The sequence below is a fragment of the Ambystoma mexicanum genome, chromosome 4q (assembly GCF_040938575.1).
Source record: "Ambystoma mexicanum isolate Mex_15411 chromosome 4q, UKY_AmexF1_1, whole genome shotgun sequence".
Classification (NCBI taxonomy): Eukaryota; Metazoa; Chordata; class Amphibia; order Caudata; family Ambystomatidae; genus Ambystoma; species Ambystoma mexicanum.
In genome coordinates, this window is record NC_090928.1 from 407,023,988 (window position 1) to 407,046,852 (window position 22,865).

A 22,865-nucleotide genomic window follows, 5' to 3' on the forward strand; every position below is an offset into this window, starting at 1 on the left:
AATAATGGATTGGTGGTCTACTGAATAAGGAGCAATGTTGAGATGGGATTAAAAATAGTGTGACTGCTGCAATGGAATGAGTAAGAGTGTAATACAATACTGTTAGTGGAAAAGGATGGTTTAGGCTAATACATAGTGAAATTGCATTATTCTAATTAGAGAGACAGGCATGCTATATAAATATACTGTGCAGCACGTGAAGACTTTTCTTTGGTAGCTGTTTTTGTCAATCGTTTGTTGAATGTTTGAAAAACGTTAGTTGGTATATGTGGTAATCTTCAAGTAGTTTCAATAGAATACATAGCTTGGTATTTACTGAGGTAGGATCATTTATTGGATAAAGGAGTAAATACAATTCTTTTATATATGGGGTACTCGATTATTTTGTCACTATATATTAACTCATATCACTGATTGGAAAACGCTAGTCCTTCATCTGTAAGGAACAGTGTTTTCTTTAAGACTGGCTCTTTTTAGTAGCAATGAATTGAAAGTCAAAGAATGCATAGGTGCATTACGAGTTCAACTATGTCCCTGTGTTTTTGAAGTAAGGAAAATGCACATGTAAAATATTGCAGAAACATATGTTTTAGGAAAGAACATAGTGTATAGCTGGATCAGCAGCACACACATCTTTATATTTTTGTAAAGGAAAGTAAATGTATTTGCTAAACACTTACATGGTAGTTTTAACTGTCAGTTGATGTGAGCAGGTAAATGGTGGAACTATTGGAGATCTCATAGCAATGGTTGGAAAACATTTCACATTTATATGTAAGGGAAAATACTGTTGTTTTAAAAATGTATGCTCTTAGCAGCTTTTTATTAAAAGTCTAAAAATGCAAAGGTGTATTAGGAACCCTGTCATTTGGGCCTTTTTGCACAAACAAGGAAAATGCACTTGCAAAAGATTTGTAAGATATTGCTAAGTGGTACGTGGTGTGAGCAGGTACAAAATGGTGGCACTATATGTACTATGGTAGCACTGCAATAGTGTAGCATTATATGTAGGGAAACCTGCTGAATTTTAGGGATGGCTATTTGTAATGCCATCTAAGTAAAAGACTGACAATGCATAGGTGTATAATTAGCAGTACCATTTTTCTAATTTTTTAAAGTTATGAAGAATGCACTTTTCTAACACTGTTATGGTAGAATGAATTGCTACTTCATGTGAGTAGGTGGAAAATGTTGCAGAGATGTGGGATCTGATAGCACTGGTTAAAAATCAGCATACCTTATGGAGGTGCTGATTCATATGTACAAAATGTGTTGAAAAAAATACAAGCATGCCTTTACTATGTCTTCTTAGATGTAGATATTATTGAATCTGCAAGTAGAAATTTGGATCAGTTTCCACAGTAGTTTCTGATAGAGTTTTTGGATGTGATTGGTGGATGGATATGTGACTGTTTGAAAGTAGCCAATGAGAGAGTGTTACACAGATAAAAGTAAAAAGGGTGATAAAAGTAAAAAGGGTGTAAAGGCTGTCCTGTGTGATGCGGTTCGCGGACCCACACATGTCATCCAGGTCCTCTAATGATGCCCTTCATGGAAATAGGACTGTGGAGACCCTGGATGTTTACGGCTGTCTACGGACGCAGGGTATTAGCCAATCAGATTTCTTTATTGTGGAGGTGGAATTTAAGTGTACAGGAGCACAGGGTCAGAGGTGTTTCATTTCTTTTGTGAAGTGCAGGAAGCATGGATACAAACAGGAAGACTGTTTCGATTTTGGGGGTTTGTTGATTCATTGGGTAAAGGTATATGCAGAGCACATGGGCATCTCTGAAAATCTTTGAGTGGCGGTGTTATGGTATATAGTCCGCGGAATGAACTGGAGTGCATTATTACACTTGTGTAAAGATATGGTGCATTTGAAACATCCAGATAAAATTATATTACATTGTGGAGGCAACAGTTTAGGATATGTTATGGAATATCCTTGCAGCTAGCTATGGAAGATACCTTTAGAAGGCTAATGGAACTATTTCCAGCTACAAAGATTATTTTTTCACAGATTACTCAAAGGCAAATTTGGAAAAGATCAAACTTGTTTTGTCCACACATTTTAAACAATCAAGTGAAATGTTTATAAAGTTCTATGTGCTTTTTTACAAGAGGTCTGAATGGCAACTTTTCACAATGAGAATATACAACATGATGGAATACCTTTCAAGGAGATGTAGTACGTTTGACAGACGTTGGAAATTAGATTTTTGTGTATAATTTCAAGAATGCTTTGAAGCAGTTTACGTAAATATTATGAAAAACAAAGAAGTAAAATAAGCAGTACGTCATTTGCTAGTAGATATAGTACACACAAAACAAAAAAAAGGTTATTTTAAGAGCCAACATTTTAGTAAGAACAAATGTAAAGTGAGGTTAACCCCCCCCCTTTAATTCTCCTTGAAGTCTGCGGTCAGTGGATTATATGATTGCAGGTAAGAGGTGGTGAGTCATTTTTTAATGATTGTATAATATGAGTGGAACATGGGAAATCCTTAGAAAAAATGGCTAAATAAAGTAGATGGAGTCTACAACAGTATTTTCTTTTCTTGTTCTATTTTTTAACTTTGAAAGCTTTTTGATATGTGATGTCATCAGTGATATCATAAATTATGTTATTCGTCCTGTCATCTTTGATGTCGTAGGTGTTAGTCTTAGCAGTGCATGGTGGTGGCACGATTTATGGTTGCATAGTTTACCATAACTGGTCAATGTATTGTTTTTTAAAATTTTACTTCTAGCCATAACGTCCCTTTTAACAAAGAACTTTCACTGAATTTTTTGTTTTTTATTAAGACAACTTAACCATAACATCCCTTTAACAACGTTTGTTCACTGAGTATGTTTATATATATAGCGAGAGATATTTGAAAAAAATGTTTTTACAATAGACTTAAGATTAAACTAACAAAAACGTAAACTCTACAAACATCCAAAATAATAAAGTTAAGGTAATAGTATAATAAACTATATAGATACATTTAAAAAATATATAGTATTTTAAGAATATATTATAGTTCAACTCTTATCAGTCTTTCAATGGCAAGTCTGGATTGTGAATGTGTGCTCATGATGATTTGCACCGGTTACTTGACTGTTACTTTCTCTTTCAGCTGTCTACACCCTTCCTAAGCCATCTTTTCATTGGATGTTTGATATGTTTGCGTTTGTTGTCCTGCTAGTAGCTTTTGATGCTGTGCGATCCTCTTTGAAATAATATCGTCCTTACGCAATCATTGTAACCAGGACCTGCATTTTGTTTCATTTTGCAGGGTCAGCACAGAGAGGCACTTTCACCCACACCTATGTTATTAAGGTACAGTATGTTTATTTTAATTTCTGATTAACTGTTCTGATGCCCAGATAACTTTGGATACTATCCCCCATATCTGTTTTTATTGCATGTGATGTTGTTTAAATTTAGACTGTGCATTTGATTATGCCTAAATAGGGCTTCATGTACATTTAACAGGCTGCACAGAGGAAAACCACCGTAACCGTAACTAACATAGTTATCCATTGCAAACCCAAAGCAACACTGGTTTGTAAAAGATCTTAAAGTATGGTTTTGTTTCTTTCAAAGCACCATATGATATAGGTACTAAGTGAAAATGCATATTTAAAAAAATGAAAAAATAGACCTATTTAGAAAGGCTGCTCTGTGACTGCACACACAAGTTTGCACAAGGGCTGACAGGCGCGGCGGAGACTAGCACAGGAAGACGGAAGTTGGAGGTCAGATAACCGTGTATGCGTGTGGGGTGGTATTTGGAGTTTGTGGGGAGGGGTGGAGATATGGGGTATGTGTATTCGTGGTAGTTGGGGGCTTAGAGATGGTTATGAGGGAGAGGGTGAAGGATTAATGAAGGTGCTCGGGGGTTGGAACCCCCTCATTTCCGGAGTTGACGGTGGGATGGGGAAGGTTCAAAAATGATATTTGGTGAATATTAAAGGCTGCACCAAACCGGCTGAAATAAATGTGTCTTTTTTGCCGTGCAGCCTTTAATAGTCAACAATATCACATAGAACCATAATTTCACCACCCACCTTCCTTGATCTAAGAAAGCAACAACAATGGGCTGCACTGCACGAGGCTGGGAACCTACATCCTCATGTGCTCTCCCATTGCTCCCAACCCTCAAACCCTGGCCGTCAACCTACCCCACTCTCTCTTTTATCGTATGTCTTAATGTGTCACACATAGCTGGACATGCCATAAGGCATTATTATATGATTCATAGAAATTAGCTGATTAGAGTGGGTTGGAGTGGGGGGCAGATAGAGGCTAACAGCCATCACACATTCCGAACGCTACCACTACAATCAGCTTACAGATCAGTCTCGGCCCGTCCTAGCACCGTGATCTCACACAACAACATAAGAGCAAAGCTATCTTGCATGTTCCCTCTCTACAACATCCCCTCTCTTTCGTATCTGCCAGAGCTTCTGGAAAGGAGGTAAATGGCTGTGGTTTGTGTTCTGAATGCCAATAACATCCTGTTAAATGCACCTCTCCGTGCCCTCCAGTCACACTCACTTCAACATTCCCAGCCCACCCACTTTGATACCCGTTATCCCCTGACCATTAACCCATTAAGCACTGAATCGTGCCTTAGGAGGTTGACATGATCTGAAACACCCCGGCTTCCCAAAAACTGATTGAAGAGTTCCTGTATAGGTATAACCTAGACAAGGATGCCAACTTTGAAATTGTATCGCGCCACAACTATATGAAATATTGTGGCCTATAACATTTTGGCATGGCAGGAATATGTTCGCAATTGACACTTTAAACTTGTACTGTACTTCAGTTGCGGAAAGGTGCATTTTTTACCACCTGCAAAGGGTTGTATTCTCCTTCTGAATTGAAGGGCCATATTAACGCAATATTGCGTCAGTCAAAGGGTAATTTTGCATGACATTTGAAAAAGGGCAAACATGAACCAATGCAACTACGAATTGTTTTCACCGGCGCAATTTTCCCCCTGTTTATAGATCATGCAAAATAGCCCTGCACAGGTGTAACGTGTCTAACATGGGAAATATTGTTTATCAAAGAAAGGGTTTAGGATTAAGTATACTTCGTAGAACATTGAAAGTATCAAGTAAGTGTGTGTGCGAGAAGGACACTTTTTTCCAGTGATCCGACTCCGAAATCCTCCAACATCAGCTATCGAAACAGCGCCGTCTTTATTTTGTGTTTTTGCTTCCTGGCTTCCACCATTCTCCTTTTGTTAATGTCTGTGACATGGTTAAATAAATATTTATAAAGGCACGTGAAGTCCTGCAGAAGCACGAAATGTAAACGATACCGGTTTCTGCTTGGAATAGCCGCATTCCCTGCTGCAATATTCTGCGGTGATGAAGCCTTGTGCTGCTAGGATTCAATAAGCAACGCAATAATGGGCCCTGCTCTGTGATCTACAGTGGAGCGGGCTCCCTTGCGTTTACGCCTAAGCTCATCATGGCCATTGATGCTTCACGGTGTGTGAGGCTGGGATTCTTGGAAGCATGCTGTGAGTGTGACTTTAACCCTGGCAAGGCCACTGCTCCCTGTGCATATGCCGCGTTCGGAAAAGGAGTGGCGGTGTCCTCCAGGGTAGCATGCCATGACGGACACCCTACTCCACTCCTGGGCTTTGTTTTCAAGGCAGTCTTACTTCAGTCCATTTTATGCAATTGAAATGACCCAACATTAAACTTCCACCAGGCAATTGATGGATTAGTGAAAGCCCAGCACAGGGACGTGTCTTCCTGGCACAACTATGTAATCAGTTTGGCCTCTCGAGGAGCCTGCTTGCAAGGTGAGGCCATGATAAAGTCACTTGGGATTAAGGAGCACCAGTGTCCTGTCCTTGGGCACCTCTGATTGAAGTAAGCAGGGGGGCTGCAACAAAGACACTGGCATAGGGTGAATGAATACAGAGAGCTATGTGACACGAATGGGCAAAGCAAAAGCATTTGTTTCTTGGGGGCATTGTTTAAAAAAAAAATTGAAATCGTAGGAAAGGCGGGGAGCGGTGTGCTATGCACATTTAGGATGTTGAACCGGTCCGTTTAAAGTCATTTCTATCTATTCTGCTGAATGGGGATATATGCAGGAGAGTGATTCACCTTATATATAATAAGTAATTAGAGTACAAGCATGGTGGCTAGTTATACGGCCATCAACGTTAGGCAAATCCTCGAATGAACACATTTTGAATTCAAGCACTGAAAATAAAGCTCCCACAGACCTATGAAGTCTGCTTCCTGTGACACTGTGTACACACAGCAAAGATTACCTCTCAAAATACCCCTAGAATGCCCTCTAGTGTAATAAGTAAACGAGGTTGGCAAACAAGGACAGCGAGGCTCAGCGCAAGGACCTGAATTATAAAGAGTGGTGTGAGGAGCGCTGCGGGTGAGTGTGGGTGTGGGGACTTGCCAAGTCCTCTACCAATAAGACAGAACCAAGTTGATTTTACAGACACACTGCACGCACACACAAAATAAATTACAGTTGGTATGTGTTTATTTCCCAAAAAGGTAGCCTGACACGTGTTTCGAGCACTTGCTCTTCTACTGAGGCTGAGTAGTGGGAAGTCTTTATTAATAACACAATTTGTGTGGTAAGCAACAAAAAATAGAAGGATCGTGGGCTCCACTTAAGATGCAGTTGCAAGGTCAATTGAAATCGTAATCGCTTGACAGAGCGTCTCAGCTGTAACAGTGAACAGGAGCCAGGCTCACGATCCTTCTATTTTTTGTTGCTTACCACACAAATTGTGTTATTAATAAAGACTTCCCACTACTCAGCCTCAGTAGAAGAGCAAGTGCTCGAAACACGTGTCAGGCTACCTTTTTGGGAAATAAACACATGCCAACTGTAATTTATTTTGTGTGTGCGCGCAGTGTGTCTGTAAAACCCTCTAGTGTAAGGCTGAATCACACACCACGACAGGCTAGTACCTTTCACACCCCTAAGGGGCCAGATTATCTAAACCTTGACCTTGTGCAAAAAAATGGAGCCAAAGAATTTATCCCAAATGCTATTGCCTGTATGTTAGGAGATGGAACAAGCAGGTTTCGCTCCAATCCATGTTTTCTATAAATGCTTCAACTAGGGCAAAATTGAACCAGAGGAGATTCTATTCAGATAATAGTGAATCAGCTGCCATTTTCCTAAACTCTTGCCCAGTGCCTTGTCGGGGAGCTATTGGATGGTGGGTTAGAGTCAGAGCACGTATCCCTCCAAAGCATCCTTGAAGGCGATGTTGTTCAGCTCTCCTTGACTGATGGTCTCTGGAAATCAAGTCAGCGAATGACAGCATGATACATCATTCGGTCTGCCTGTATGTGTCCGAATAGTGGCACGCACACACAGGAATACTGGTGGTCGGGGTGCTCGCCATGCGATCAAGGCACTGCTGGTTGATGGCGATAAATGGCGGGCAGAGGTGCATGAGCAGGCAAAATAACAGAGGAACTGAGGGCTACTTGTGATGGTGTATTCGGGACCCAAGCAAGGAAAGTGAACAGGTCCTGGACCTAAGAAATAAATGTCAAAGCAATTTCAAAATATTTAATTCAAATCATTTGCTGTGGAAGAATACACGTATAATTCAATACAATCCAAAACGATTCAAGCTAAAGTCAAGTACCAAACACATCAAAGGGTTACAAAAATTAAATGAAGCAAAGACACAGTTCATGGAAGTCATAAACTCTAACCAGAAAAGGCTGGAGCCTATTGTGTGAAAAGAAAAGTGCACCAGAAGTGCTACCAAACCCTGACAGATAAAGAAAAGCAAATGTAAAAAAAGAACAAACACACCTAAAGCCACACTTGTGTGTTGGCTCTGCACAAACATATAATTTGAAAATGTGCAGGTATATTCCAGATAGTGTAGATAACGGCTATTTTATTCATTTATTTAACATTTGTAGATTGCACTAAATCCTAAGGCATCAAGGCGTGGCTACATAGAAAAGAATACAACATAGAGCCAAGGCAGTAAATTAATGTTTAATAATAAAAGAAGAGTTAGTCCGTGATTTCAGTTCGGACACGTTAGCAGACAACGTTAGTTTCACGATCTTCAGCTAGGAGCCTCGATCCCAACAATATGCAAACTAATACAGCTATTTGTCTAATCAGTCCAAAAACATGGCAACTAGAGTTTCGGCTTTCTAGTGCTGACCGAATGCAAGAGCCAAGCCTTCCGCAGGGCTTGCAAACATGAGAACAAGGTTGGCAGGTGTTTAATACTTTATGCTGTCAAATTCAATATAAACAATTAATAAGAGGCTGGATACATGGCAAAATAATAAACTAGTTGTTTCAGTATTGACTAATGGGCAAAATTAATCATGAACTGTATGTATGGCATCCTTTCACACAGTTTACTTCGGAATTATTGTCCATCCTGCAGCCAAAGGGCCACAGCACACCTGGCTGAATCTGAAAGCCAAAAGGTCAAAAGGATTTGGTAATGCAGAATTGTCCATTAAAATCAAATGAAAACATCATGAAACCACTGAACCCCACTAACCTGAGTTGGTGAAGCATTCAGGCTTGCTTAAAAAGTGAGAAAATACACTCAGATGGGCGAGGCAGTATCAAGCTAAAGGAGGTATAAAAGAGGGGAAGATTACGATAACAGCATGCTGTAAAAGAATCGTACTTGGTGTATTTGTGGCTACACGCAGTGGGTGTACTTACCTAATAGAGGATTGACTCTCACAGATTGGACGCAGAAGCGTTCAAATGCTTGGATGTGTTCCCCGACAGTGTAAAAAGCATTCATAGGTCACATGAGTGGATTGTGTGACCTGCTCAGGTACTGCTGGCACTGTAGAATGCACAATGCCAGCTACCATTTTGGAGCTGAGTAACTTGTGCACCACAGTAGTGAAAGATGTTTGAAAGTGGTTGTGGAAAGATTGTTTGACAAAGAAATGCGTCAAGCAGAACTAAAAGAAAACCTCCAAAATAGCCAGTGTATTGGAATTTAAAAGGAGAAAAATCCATTCAAGCACATTAACGTGCTGCCAATCAGTAAGAAAACCTTCAAAAGACATGTGTGGGACTCACGTGACCTATGTTGAAACTGCTAGGGTTAGGTACGCAAAGCCGACGACCATGTCCAAGCAAAGAAAGCTGTGCCGTGAATGGCAAATACAGTGAAATTTGAAGGGAAAAGGCCGGTGGCTGGCCACGTTTGTAAGAAAAGTTGTACAGAATGATAATCACAGTCAGAACTTTCATATCAAAACTGGCTAATTAATGTCCTCATTGAGCCCACCTTTATGTGTTTTTAAATGGAAAATCCACCACTGCTCCAAACGGAACACGCAATTAGCAGTAGTATAGTTGGAATCAGGGGTAACAAAGTAAATGATCATCCTCAAATTGCGATCAGAGTGACCCAAGGATGCGTAATGTTTTACCAGTGGGGCTGAGATGTCAGTGCGCATCCGACAATGGTGCTCCGCAATTCTGGTTGATGCTCTTCTGGTTGTCATGACAATGTAAAGTTTCTAACAGGGACATCTGATTTTGTAAATAACATTGTGAGTGTTACATTTAAAATGGGGGAGCAGTGTCCAATTATTGTGAATGAACACAGCACTAATGATACAAAATTCACATGCAACACAGTTACTACACGGAATGTGGCTGGCAGTAGGTTGACGAGACAAATTCCAGCGGTCTAAGAGTGTGTTATGACTGGGTGTATGAATAGCAATCCTTACATGAGCTATCCAGTCACGGATATTACATCTTCTCTTGAGGGCACACAGAGGAAGTTTTGATGGGCATCCAGTGCTCATAACAAGGTTCCGAAGTTTTTAATTAATAATTTGATACGGTGGTATTCTGCGAGAAAGTTGTAATGCACACAAGTCTTTCATCAGTTGCTTTGCCTTTTTGATTGGACAAAAGGATGTCCTGGTCAGTATTGTAAGCAGGTTTAGCTCTTTGTTTGAGCAGTCGATGTGGGTCTTTCAATCTGTTAATCATATGTTAGCATGGTAAGTAAAATCCTCTTTGTGGGAGCAATTGCATCTGTCTGTTAACAGTTCAATGTACGGGAGATTTTCCCAAAGAGCTTTCTGGTGATAGGGTTCGGACCAGCAACGGGCAGGTGTGTCTTCCTGTGAGCACACTTCCTGATCGCTATCCCCAACTCTAAATGCTGTTGTGGAAGAGATATAACAAAAACTGCCATGGGGTGCATTTGGGGATTCGTGAACTGGGTGTTCTTTCTGCCACCCTTCCACAGTTCACCAAATCCGTTTGAACATTAGAAAAAACTTCTGATTATAAGAAAACAAAAAGGAACTCCTATTATTATGACAAATACAAAATGTGCTAATTGATGGTATCCTAGTTTCATGAAGAAAAATGCAAACTTTATCATTCACTCCTCTTAAACTTGAGAACCTATTCAAATAATACAACTTTTCACAAAGCAGTGCAAACATACAGTGCAGTGTTATCATTTTTTTCTAAGAGTGTTTGTCCTTGAAAGACGTCGCCTGAACTGGGCACCAGAGTAAACATCTGGTTCCTAATGGTCTTCAATAGATTAAATAGTAACTTCTGAAAAGCCGCAAAATGCCTCAGTTTATGTTAAATCCTTCAACACCAAAGCACAAAACATTTCTTAAGGAGGGAAATAAATGTAATGAAATCCAATACAGTTAATAACTGAGAGGATTGAAAACACGAGTTTGTCAATTCAAAAAGTAATCAATGCTTTATGCCACAGTTAGCACGGGAAAACGGAGTCTCTAAAATGGTTTAAGGGATTTTATAAAACACTTTGTGGGGCATCTCTCTCTCTCTCTCTCTCTCTCTCTCTCTCTCTCTCTCTCTCTCTCTCTCTCTCTCGGCTTCCCATGAACCGCCTCCATAATCCAGGCATTCGTAACACCTGGTTAGTTCTATCGACTGGTGACCCCCCCCTGCAGTCTAACAGCTGCCTGACACTAATGGTGTTCTCTGTAAAAGCAGGCTCACTAACTCCCGCAGGGACCTCCTAAACTTTCCCTACTCTCACCTCAGGTTAGCATTCCGATGGCGGCAGCGGGCAGGGTTTTTGCAGATTTACTTAGTTCCACTCATGTACACCTATACCTCACCCTTCTACTCTACCTGCATTTCCCTTCTCTCTTCCAGACCAACTTCCTGTCCCTGCAATGCTTCACTTCTCCCCACTCCTGCCTCCATCCTTTACGTTTACTGATCCTTACTCCTACTGATACTACAGTCTCCTCCCACTCTACTCCTACTCTCACTCTAATATGACTCCTTTTCTTACCATACTATTACTCCCCCTCCCACACTACTACTCCTGCACTATTACTACACTCACACTACTACTCCCACACTACTACTACTTCCACATTACTATTACTCCTCTCCTCACACAACTACTTCTCCTCCTACACTACTACTCCTCCAACACTACTCCCACACTAGTATCCCAGAATACCACTCCCCCACACTACTACTACTCCTGCACTATTACTACTCCCACACTACTACTACTATTTCCACATTACTATTACTCCTCTCCTCACACAACTACTTCTCCTCCTACACTACTACTCCTCCAACACTACTCCCACACTAGTATCCCAGTCTACCACTCCGCCACACTACTACTCAGTCACCCTCCTTTCACCCAGTAGCAGTCTTCTCACATCCACACCTTACACTCTCCATTCTACAGATATGTCACACAAACACTCACACTCGCACTTCAGAACTAGTACCGCTCTTAAGCCAATGCCTTGCCTGATCCAAAATAATTTTCCACAGTCTCTACTGCTCCCTCCTTCCTCGTGCTAGTCTCTTGGTTGCCGTCCATCTCCTCCTGTCACCTCACCCAATACACCCACACTTCCTCTTTGTATGTGTATTTTAATCTCAGTGCTCTTTGGCTTCTTGCTTTGAAGAAACGGCTCCCTCGAGTTTGAAGATTACAAAGAATTTGTATAGATACCGATGCCTTCTCATTCAGGCTTTATCCTATCAGGCTTTTCTGAAAACTTCAGTTTTGAGAAAAAGTCTTCAAGGGTTAAAATGCAAAATTCTGTGAATCCACTTGTCAAAGAATATACCAAGTGATCAATTATTCTATTCACTCCATTGTCAAAGCATGCTTTACCATATTCTTGCCCCCAACCAACCTGTTGGAATGAATGGGACAAGGGGGGGGGGGGGGGCGGGGGGTTCTTAATCAGTTTTGATTTATGGACACATTTTCAGTTTTAGGTTTTTGCTTAACAAATAAAATGTTTATCCCACATTGTTCAGTACTTAGATCATGAAAGTTTCAGTAATCAAAAATTAAGGTTTTTGAATTGTTTATATAAAAAGCAGTTTACTTAAACTTTGTAGTCTAAATATTATTATTCACTAAAATCAAATTCTGTCATTCATCAAAGCATGATTGTTCTTCTAAAAAATGTTATTAGAATCTTTGCTCTGTCTTCCACTAAATACTAGCATTGGTTTCTAAAGCAATGATATTGAAATGTGTAATCCTCTTAAAAAAAAACATTCTTGCTAGTTACAAAGTTCAAAACTGAAAATATTTCGGAATCTATTGCATCGTCAAATGCATTGCACCCCCAATTCAGATTTCCCTATCTGGTCATACTAAATGTTACTATATTAGTACTACATACTAAAATATTTTTGTAGGCACTACACTATCTCTCTCACAGCTCTGGTCATGCATTTTATTTAGCTCTTAACGTATGCCGGTTTTTGCACTTTCGGCTGCTTGTAGTCAGCCCGGCTTTTTCAAAAAGACATCTGCATATCTGTCTACCCACTGTGCCAACTCCTGGTGTTCTAGATTATGTTAATGTTAAAGGTATTTATATAGCACACTGTCACCAACAGAGTTGGTCTCCAGGCGCTCAGGCAGATCTGTAAACAAAGAGGAGGGGGATGGGTTAGTGGGAGAAGAGGGAGTAGGAAAGTGAGAGGGTGGTGTCCTGCTGGCAGCTTCAGTTAGGTTTTCACCGTGCGCTGAGCTTGGTTGTGGATATGGGATCGAAGCGAGTCCTCACGTGCTGTTGTTGCACTCTGTGTTGATTGTTGTTACGGTCTGGTGAAGTCTGTGTGGTTTGCTTTGAGAGAAGTGGTTGTGTGGGTTTTTGTGTGAATTAAGTATGCAGACATTTGAGGTTTTGGTTAGTGGGGTATATGTCTCTTAATCCTTGTAGCTTGTTTTATGTATTAGGTTGTCATACTAGGTAGGTATATTCTTCCTCTTGGATTTGGCAGTCTAGTTTCTAGGGTGATGGTGTGGCTGGTTCCTAGCAAAGTTGTTTGGGCTTATTACATCCGTTTGGGTGAGCATTATCACTAGTTTGATAGTGGTGTTATATATTCATTCACCTGCTCCGTTCTATCTATTTACTGTTGGTAGTCCATTCGGTAAGTGTATTCTTTCTCTTCCCTTTCCTGACTGTCTAGTTTCAGGGGCAGCTGGTGCCCAGCTAAATTATTGAGCTTAGTACATCCCTGGGGGCAAGCATTATCCCTGCTTGGGTAGTGGTGTTATATTATCATTCCCCACTTCTTCCTATCTATTTACTGTTGGTGGGCTATTGCTGCCCGTGTTTACGAGATGGGCCAGGTGTTATTGCTAGGTCATGCCTTGCCTTCCTTCCAAATAGATCTGTGGATGTTCTTTGGAGTGATTCGATATGGTTAATTTTTTTGTTGATAAGTGTATATGTTGTAGATCTGTATATCCTTACTACTTTTAGGGTCGATGGCTTATGGAGTCAGGCTAGGTTCCGCTCTCAGCCTAGTTCCACTGTGTATGTCCACATGGGCATCCTTTCTGGTTATGGGGTGAAGAGCCATGATTTGAGGAGTTTCCTGAATTGTATGTAATCTCTTGTCTTCCGTATATTCTCTGGGAGTTTGTTCCAGGTTTTTGGGGCAAGGTGAGAGAAAGAGAATCCTCTGAGTTTTCTCTTGTTGTATGATTTGGGTTCCAAACGGATGTGCTGCTGGATCTGAGGGGCCTTGTACTGTGATGTACATTTAGTTTTCTTCTAAGGAACTCTGCACCTTGGTTGTGGATTGCTCTGGGCGTTATGCAAATAGATCTGAACTTGATCCGTTGTTTGATGGGTAGCCAGTGTAGCATTTTCAGCGCTGGTGTGATGTGTTCTCTTCCAGGTAGTTTAAGGAGCAGTCTGGCTGCCGCATTTTGTAAGCATTGGAGTTTATTTAGGAGTCATTCAGGCATGCCTACATGATATAAGCTGTTGGCGTAGTCTAATATGGACATGATGAGAGGAATGACGGTAGTTGTTTTGTTGGTGAATGAGATGAATGGTAGGGTCCCTTTAGCTGCTCGCAGGAGAAAGAAGCATTTCTTGATTAGGGTGTTTACTTGTGGCTTTAGAGTGAGTTCTTTGTCCATCAGGACTCACAACTTTTTATAATCGATGATGGAGCTGGGATTTCACCAAGTTCAGTTGGCCATGGGATGTAGAGGTTGTCTTCTCCTTTTTTGTGATGATCATTATTTTTGTTTTGCCTGGGTTGAGTTTGAGGTAGTTTAAGTTCATCCAGTTGTACATTTCACAAAGGCAGTTCTCTAGTGTTCAGTTGTCTTCTTGCGAGTCTTGTATTTTATAGATAATGTTTGTGTTGTCAGCGTAGTTGTAACAGGTGAGGCCATATCTTTCAATGATTGTAATTAGCTGTGACATGTAGATGTTGAATAGTAGTGGTGAGAAGGATGATCCTTGTGGTCTCCACATGACGATTCTTGTGGGCTTGATTTGTAATGTTTCTTCCATATTGTTTCTGTTCTGTTTGTTAGAAAGGATCTGATCCAAAGTAATGCGTTGTCTGTGATTCCAAATTCTTCCAGTCTCATGATGAGGATGTCGGGGTTAACTGTGTCAAATGCCGCAGAGAGGTCTAAAATGATCAGAGCAGTGCTGTTGTTTGAGTCTATATTTGCCTTTAGATCATCCCAGATTAAAATAAGTGCTGTTCCTGTTCCTCTCATCGGTCTGAAACCCACTTGTGCCTGGTTTAATAGGTGGTGTTCTCCTGTGAATTCTTGGTTTGTTCTATATATATGTGTTTCCAGGAGTTTAGCTGGGTATGTTGGAGATGGGCCTGAAGTTGGAGAGGTCCTCTACGTTTCCTGTTGTGTCCTTGAGGAGTGGTTTGATGTATGCTGATTTGAAGGCTTGTGGCTCTCTCCCTTGTGAGATTGTATTGGTTGAGGACATTCCTGTAGTATTGCATTGGTGTCCCTTGTGAGAGGATTGATTTGTACATGTCAGGGGGGCAGGGATCTGTGGGGGTGCGTGATGTGTTGCTTTGATTTACCAGTTTGACGAAGGTCTCCACTGATATGTGCAGTAAGTTTCGGAGTTTGTTTTGGTGTTTCTTGCATTGGCAGGTGTCTTCAGTGTTGTGGCTGCTTGGTCTGTTTTATATGGTCTGTTGCATGGTCATGATTTTATTTTTGAAGTAGTTTGTGAGGTCACTGCATAATGTCTTTGATGCTATTGGAGCGTTGTTGCAGCCAGGTGTTTTGTTTAGTTTTGTTTATTATTTTAAATAGTTCTTTTTGGGTTTCTGGTGCTTTGAGGATTCTGTTGTCGTAGTATTTCCTTGTCGTATGTATGGGTATGTTGTTGAAGTTTAAAAAAAATTCTGCAGTCTTTTTTGATCCTCCATTCTAGTTCTAGTTCTAGTTTTCGTTTTTTGCTTTTCATGGTGTCTAGTAGTGGGGGGAACCATTTTGAGTTTGCTCTTTTGCTGGATGGATTGAAGGGTTTTTCTTTGGTGATCTCGTCGATTGTTATGGTGATCCAGTTGTGAAGTATATCTATTTTAGTTTTTACGTCAGCTTTCCCCATGGTTGTTGTTTGGGGTTTGGTGATCTCCAGTCGTTCTGTTAAGTTGGATTTTTTATGGTTCTCCAGTTTCTTTTCATGATGAGAAGTAGCTTTTCTTGTTTCTTGGTAATTGGGGAGGGTAGTGTGATTACGAAGAGGATGATGAGGTGGTCGCTCCAGAGGATCTGAATTGGTGGTCCCGTGGTACTTAGTATTCTGTTGCCGAAGATTGTGTCTAGTGTATGTCCTGCCGTGTGGATTGCTCCTTTGATCAGCTGATGTAGTTTCATTGTTGTCAGTTGGCTGGTAAGGGATTTTGTGTGAGGTTGTGGTTTCTTCATCGAACCAATTTTTGAAGTCTCTGAGGATAATCAGGTGGTTACGCTCGATAGCTAGGTTGGTGATTGCTTTTATGAAGTTGTCTACGAAGGCCGCATCATACTTTGGTGGTCTGTATACCAGTATGAATTTCAGGTTTGTTCTGGGATTTGTTGATAGACGTATGATTAGGGATTCACATTCGTTGATGTTTAATGGGTCTTCCGCTTTCATTTCCATTTGGATGATTTCCAGTCCACCACCTCTTTTGGTTTTCCTGTTTACTTGGAGGCACTTGAAAGTATCAGGAAAGGCAGTTATTGAGGGTGATCTTGTAGTTGTCATCTAGCCATGTTTCGGTTACGATAAGGATGTCAATACCTCCGTCACTTAGGAGGTCGTAGATTTCAATAGCGAAGTTGGCATAATCTGGGCTAAATTTAGCTAAAAGGGTCGGGGTGCCTAGAATGATGAGCTCAGTTTTGTCCTCATTCAGGCATTGGCCATGAGTGGCCATCCATGCCTGAACGATACTGTAAATTCTATTCACCAAAGCCAGATCAGTGGCGTAATCTCCTGAAAGCGGAAGTAGGATTTGGGTATCGTCTGCATAGGTAGTGTAGGCGATGCCCAAATGGTCCATTTCGTCAAAGAGGGGCTTGGTGGATATGTTATAGAGTGTGGGTGACACACAGGATCCCTGTGGAACGCGGCAGATTATGGGTATAGGATTGTATTGGTTGAGGACATTACTGTAGTATTCCATTGGTGTTCCTTGTGAGAGGATTGATTTGTAGATGTCAGGGGGGCAGAGATCTGTGGGGGAGCGTGATGTGTTGCTTTGATTTACCAGTTTGATGAAGGTCTCCACTGATATGTGCAGTAAGTTTCGGAGTTTGTTTTGGTGTTTCTTGCATTGGCTGGTGTCTTCAGTGTTGTGGCTGCTTGGTCTGTTTTATTTGGTCTGTTGGATGGTCATGATTTTATTTTTGAAGTAGTCTGTGAGGTCACTGCATAATGTCTTCGATGCTATTGGAGCGTTGTTGCAGCCAGGTGTTTTTTTTTAGTTTTGTTTATGATTTTAAATAGTTCTTTTTGGGTTTTTGGTGCTTTGAGGATTCTGTTGTCGTAGTATTTCCTTTTCGTATGTATGGGTATGTTGTTGAAGTTTAAAATAATGTCCGCAGTCTTTATTGATCCTCCATTCTAGTTCTAGTTTTAGTTTTTTCATTTTCATGGTGTCTAGTAGTGGGGTGAACCATTTTGAGTTTGCTCTTTTGCTGGATGGATTGAAGGGTTTTTCTTTGGTGATCTCGTTGATTGTTGTGGTGATCATGTTTGGACATTGATTTTGCGTTAATTAGATTGCAGTGGATCTTTTTAGTGTAGTATGGTTTATTTGTTGTTTCTGATTTTGATTTGTGGGTGTTCAGTTGGGGTGCTTTTAAGTTGGCTCCGAGTGGTTGAGGTTCTGCGAAGGCAGCTTTGTCGTTGAATCAATCTGTGATTGATAATTGGGTTGCTGACTTCTATTGTTTCTTCATCTCTTGTCATTTGATGTGGGTATCGATAGTGCGCTTCTGTTCTTGTGATGTAATGGGGTTGGCATCATCCCATTCTCTTCTTAGGTCCACTCTTCATTTGTTCCATTGTTCGTTTTTCTTTTTTATCCACCTGGAAATGTCGGTGTCATTGCAGTATCTAGGTTCTTTGGTTGGTGTGAGGTACAGTGTAAGGTATAAGGATTTTTCTCTTGCGATGTTTGTTCTGTCGGTAGAATTATTTTGCGGGGTGTGTTATTTGTTGAAGGCGTCTTCTGCTGGGGGTGGTTGAGCTTGTGTATCTGTATGATTTGTACCGTGTTTCTTTTCTCTTTGTCTGCATCCAATTCTGCATCAAAGCATTTTGGGTCTTTGGTGGGAGGAGTTGGTTTGGGTGTTGGGTTCATAGGGGCAGTTTTCCAACTGTGGTGCCTCGTGCCAGAGTAGTGTTGATTTTAATCCTATTAAGTTGGTCTGTCTGGATGTTTGAGGGTGTGTCTTTGTTTTGTCTGTTGGGTCTTGGGTCAGTCGGTCTTTGTTCTGTCATTTTTAATCCTCTTAAATTGTTCCGTCTGGATGTTTGTCGAGGGCGTATCTTTGTTCAGTCATTTGTGTTGGGGTGTTCCTTTCACAATGGGAGGGCTGTACTGGGGGGTATTGTACATTGGTGGCAGGGCACCTGGATATGAACTGTGGGTGCAGGTAACTGGGGTGGGGATTATGGTAGTAGTTACTGGCTATGGTGCTTGCTGGGTGTCAGTTTAGTTTAGTTTAGTTTTATTATTTATAATGCGCACAAGTGCCAGGAGCATCAGGGCGCAGCAGAAAGGATATGTTCAATTTAGTTAAATGGCCAAGCAGGCCAACATATAAAATAACACGTCAGTATATACAGAGTAAATTACATAATCACAAGAGAATGCACTGAAATTACATGTGTCCATGAGGTATAAGACGAAGTAGGCAGTGGCATGTTAATATATACAAAATAGGTTCCATGGTTTAGGTGGCATGGAATGAAGTAAGCGCAGTAACTTAGTAAGGTTGTCCAAGTAGACTGGTGCAAAATAGGCAGATCCATGGGCAGAGGATAGGGGCAGAGCACCGTGACGGTGTTAGTCAGAATTTATTTGTCATTTTCTTTTAGCCAGTTAGTCAAGGTCTGTCTGAATTTGGCATAAGGCTGGGGGGCTCTAATACATGGAGGTAGGAAGTTCCATAGTTGTGCAGCCTTGACAGGGAAGCTATGTCCACCGATAGTGGAGAGTCTAAATCATGGAACTTGGAGGCAGTTAGAGTTAGCTATTCTCATCGGTCTGGAGGATGTTTTTTTGCAGATTCTGTCTGTAAGGTAGGGTGGTGCATTGTTATTGAAGCATTTGTGGGTGAGGGAGGCAGTCTTGAGTTTGATTTTATCAGAGGTAGATAACCATTTGAATTTTCTTCTTGTAGAGGAGATATGCTCACTTCTGTTGATCTTCAATGCTGCTCTCATGGCATTGTTCTTGAGAACCTGTATTTTATGGATAATTTCGCTCTGATATAGAGTGCATTACGATAATCCAATTTGGGAAGTATGAGGGCTCTAGCCAGCGTGAGGCAACTCTCAGTGGAGAGTAATTGTTTACTGGCTCTAATGAATTTGCATGTGTGTGCAGTAGCCGATGCAAGGGAGTTAGCTTGTTTAGTGAAGTTCATGGAGGCGTCTAGGTAAAAACCTAGGGTCTTCACTTCTTTTGCTACTTTTATATTATTACCATCAATAGCGAAGTTGGCATAATCTGGGATAAATTTAGCTAAAAGGGTCGGGGTGCCTAGAATGATGAGCTCAGTTTTGTCGTCGTTCAGGCATTGGCCATGAGTGGCCATCCATGCCTGAACGATACTGTAAATTCTATTCACCAAAGCCAGATCAGTGGCGTAATCTCCTGAAAGCGGAAGTAGGATTTGGGTATCGTCTGCATAGTTAGTGTAGGCAATACCCAAATGGTCCATTTCGTCAAAGAGGGGCTTGGTGGATATGTTATAGAGTGTGGGTGGCACACAGGATCCCTGTGGAACACCGCAGGTTATGGGTATAGGATCTGCTGAGGCCAAGGGAGAGAAGACTCTCATGGTCCGGTTTATCAGGAACGACTCGATCCAGGTTATAGCCTCCTTAGAGAACTGGGCTGCAGAGTCTAGGTGATTACGTAGGACTTTGTGGTTTACCAGGTCAAATGCAGCCGAGAGGTCTAGAAGGAGGAGTAGTGCTGCTTGGCCTTTATCTCTAAACTCATCTATTTGTGCCTTAAGATTGATTAAAGCCGTCTCAGTGCAATGTTGAGGGCGAAATCCAGATTGACGAGATCCTAGGAGGAGGTTGGATTCCAAGAAGTTCTGAATTTCAATATAGGCCACTTTATCTAAGATTTTTAGAAGAAATGGCACACGCGATAGGTCTAAAGTTAGTGGGAATGGCAGGGTCAGGGGTTTGCTTTTTCAGTAATGGCAGGACCCAGGATTCTTTCAGATTGTTCGGGACGGTTCCTGTGGTGAATGATGAGTTAATAAGTTTGGTTATGAAATGAAAGAGTTCTCTTGCAGCATCCTTGATAATTTGCACCGGGCATTGGTCTCCTTTTTAATTGGACGGTTTGAGTCCCAGTATGACCTTCTCTACCTCGATAGTCGATACTTTAGAGAAGCTGAAACATGTTTCTTGTTTGTAGTGTGGTAGGGGAGCTGTACTCTGAGGTGTTTGGGGTGCTAGAGAGGCTTTTTTGTTGGCAATTTTGGTCTGTAGGTTAGCTACTTTGTTGGTTAGGGCGTGTTGGATGCTAGAGCACCACTTTTTATCTTTAATACAATTTTCTTGTGGTACAATGGGTGTTTCCAGTTCTTTCAGGATAGTGAACAGTTCTTTAACACTGGACTTAGATTGGGATATTCTGTTATTATAGGTTTCCTGTTTGGCTAGGAGAATGTCTTTCTTGTTTTGAGAAGAGACTTTGGTAAGGTTAAGTTTATTTTCTGCTGATGGGGAGAGTCTTCAAGCCATTTCCAGCTTTCTTTTCAGTAGTCTCAGGTTTTTTAAGTGTGGGGTAAACCAGGAGTTGAGGTGTTTTTTGGGTTTACTATTCCTTATTTTCAACAGTGCGATATTATCTAGGGCTAAATTCATGACTTCGTTGTAACGTCCGACTAGGACGTTAGGGTCCGTGTTGTCTGGTGTAGAATTAAGTTTAGGTAGAATATGGGGCAACAGTTTTTCAGCTGTCATGAGTTTTTTGTTCCTCGTAAGAGAGGGAGGGGGAATCGAGGGCTGGGCCGCGGCTAGGTTAGTGGCTAGTGTGAATGCTAGGAGATGGTGGTCAGTCCAGATCTGCGGAAAGATAGCTGTGATATTTACCTCAGTTATATTCCGCAATCCAATCGAGGATTCGACTTTTGTTATGCGTAGGTAGGTTGACTTTCTGGGAGAAGCCAAGCTCTTGCAAGGTCATACCGATGGCCGTGCAGTGGGTATCTTTAGTATCATTGTAACCTAAGTTGAAATTGCCTAACACTAGTGTTTGGGTAGTGTTTTTTAGGTTGTTAGACAAGGTCGTAGAGATGTCTTCTGAGAAGGTTCCAATCGGGCCTGGTGGCCTGTAGATAAGGAAGATGTTTAACATTTGTGAGTTGGCCGTGGCGACTTTGACCGACAGGCATTCACAAGATTTCATGGTTGGAACTGTCACGATTCTCAAACCTAAATTAGTCTTGGCTATTATTGCTATTCCTCCACCTCGAGAAGTGTATCTATCTGTTCGCAAGATAGTATAGTTTTCAGGGACTGCCAGCGATAGGGCAGGGCCTGCTGCGTCATGTAGCCACGATTCTGAGATGGCCAAGAAGTCTAAATTGTCTGTTAATAGCAGTTATAAGGGCTCCTTTGAGGTTGGGATAGAGGCTGTCTGGTGTGAGGGCAGTGCTAAGGCTATCTTTGGGCTTCTGTTTAGTACAGTTCAAGGTCAGTCTTTTATAGTTATAGGGGCTAAGATTGGACTCCTTAGGTACTTTCTGTAGTGGGCATTTTTTTTGAGGGTGTAATTGTTCCATTCTTTTCGCCGGTAGTTCATATAATTTGGAGAAGCGGGCACGCAATCTTAAGTTTCTGTCTGTGGTGCTGCATGGTAACTGTGTGGATGAAAATTCTTGGTAATGGCTAGAATTGTACTTTTGTATGTCTAGTGATGTAGGGCAGAGGGGAGTGTTGGGAGGAGCAGTGCAGGCGCGCATCATGTCACTAGTTTTAATAAGCAGACTATTAGACTGGAATGCTAATATGAGGGCAAAGGCAATGCAAAGTGTTAACCACGCTATCTTGGGAGGGGTCCCTGATAGATGTATGTACAGGCTATGAGTGTGCATCCTGGTGATAATGGGCAATTATAGGTGGGCCAGGATGGCTACTAATCAGTTGAATTCTGAGGCATGCTGTATGCTGTAGGCCTCTAATTACATGCAGTCAACATGCGACTAAGCTAATATGGTCAAGAGGAAATTGGCTTAATGTTAATGCAACTATAAGAACAATCTAGATACCTTTTTGCTATTGTGGTTGAGCATAAATCAGTATTAGCTACTACCAGGCCATCTAAGTATAATTCTGCTGTTGCGAGCACAAATAGTTGGTCGGGGCCATTGCTGAGGCAGAGGTAAAAGCAATCTACATGGGGTAGTATTCTTGTGGGTAGATATGGCTAGTTTCAGGTGAAAGCAAAATTTCAAGCAATCTAAATGCGCTGGCACACTTGATGGCAGATCTGGCTGATTTCAGGTGAAAGCAAAAATTTCAAGCAATCTAAATGTGCTGGCACACTTGAAGGCAGATATGGCTGGTTTCAGGTGGAAGCAAAATTTCAAGCAATCTAAATGCGCTGGCACACTTGAAGGCAGATATAAATTTCAAGCAATCTAAATGCACTGGCACACTTGAAGGCAGATATGGCTGGTTTCAGGTGAAAGCAAAATTTCAAGCAATCTAAATGCGCTGGCACACTTGAAGGCAGATATGGCTGGTTTCAGGTGAAAGCAAAATTGCAAGCAATCTAAATGCGCTGGCACACTTGAAGGCAGATATGG

The 22,865-nt window shown here is 41.4% G+C and overlaps 1 protein-coding gene across 3 annotated transcripts in view; it reads left to right on the forward strand.

Moving 5' to 3' along the window:
- CHRM3 (cholinergic receptor muscarinic 3) overlaps positions 1–22,865 on the forward strand; it is a 3,761,375-nt gene that overhangs the window by 167,712 nt on the left and 3,570,798 nt on the right. For all 3 annotated transcript variants that reach the window (XM_069607974.1, XM_069607972.1, XM_069607973.1), the window contains exon 2: positions 3,282–3,325. The gene's annotated coding sequence lies outside the window, so the exon portion shown is untranslated. The remainder of the gene's footprint in view (positions 1–3,281; positions 3,326–22,865) is intronic.